Raw genomic sequence first — 752 nt, 5'->3', positions numbered from 1 at the left:
TGGAGTGGCTGAGGTTGTTACTTTTCAGTTGCTTTTGCTATCACTACTCAACCATTCACTATCGTATTACGATAACACAACAATGAATAACGTGCAATAACACTGCAACTATGATTTCTCGATTATAACAATTATTTTAATTCAGTGGTATCAACCGCTGATATGCTACCGTGATCTAGTATTAGTATTATTTATATTTATATTGTATTAAATACTGTGAATGTAGGGAAGGGGGGTATTACGAACTTGAATATTTTTTGGTGTTGCAAGTGCGACACTTGCAACACCTCAATTACGCCACTGATGTCATATGACCATTGACCACTGACCAATTACCAGTGCAAACCAATGGATGTATTGAACACTGTAAGTTGTGTGCCACTATATAACCAATATATTTATAATTAATATATAAATATAATCATGACTATATATAGTTGTAATCTTCTCTAATTTATTTAATATAAATCTTTATATTTAGTTATTAAAGTTTTAACTTTACACTGTTAAAATTTCCGATTTGTCAAGTAAATTGGTGTTATTTTTTTTTAGATTCTGAGTGGAACGATAAATGTATTGATTTTACAATGATGTGTGTTTTTTTTTTATTTTTTATTTTTTATTTTTTTAATTTTTTTAATTTTTTTTTTTGTCTGTGTACACGATAAGTTGTCGAAATAATGCTTCGATTTTCAACTTCAGTATCTTGTTCGATTGGAAAGTGAATATCATTGGTGCATTGGGGAGGTCAA

This window comes from Acyrthosiphon pisum, chromosome A1 (genome assembly GCF_005508785.2).
Source record: "Acyrthosiphon pisum isolate AL4f chromosome A1, pea_aphid_22Mar2018_4r6ur, whole genome shotgun sequence".
Lineage (NCBI taxonomy): Eukaryota > Metazoa > Arthropoda > Insecta > Hemiptera > Aphididae > Acyrthosiphon > Acyrthosiphon pisum.
The sequence above is the reverse complement of the archived record's forward strand: the minus strand, read 5'-3'. Positions refer to the sequence as shown.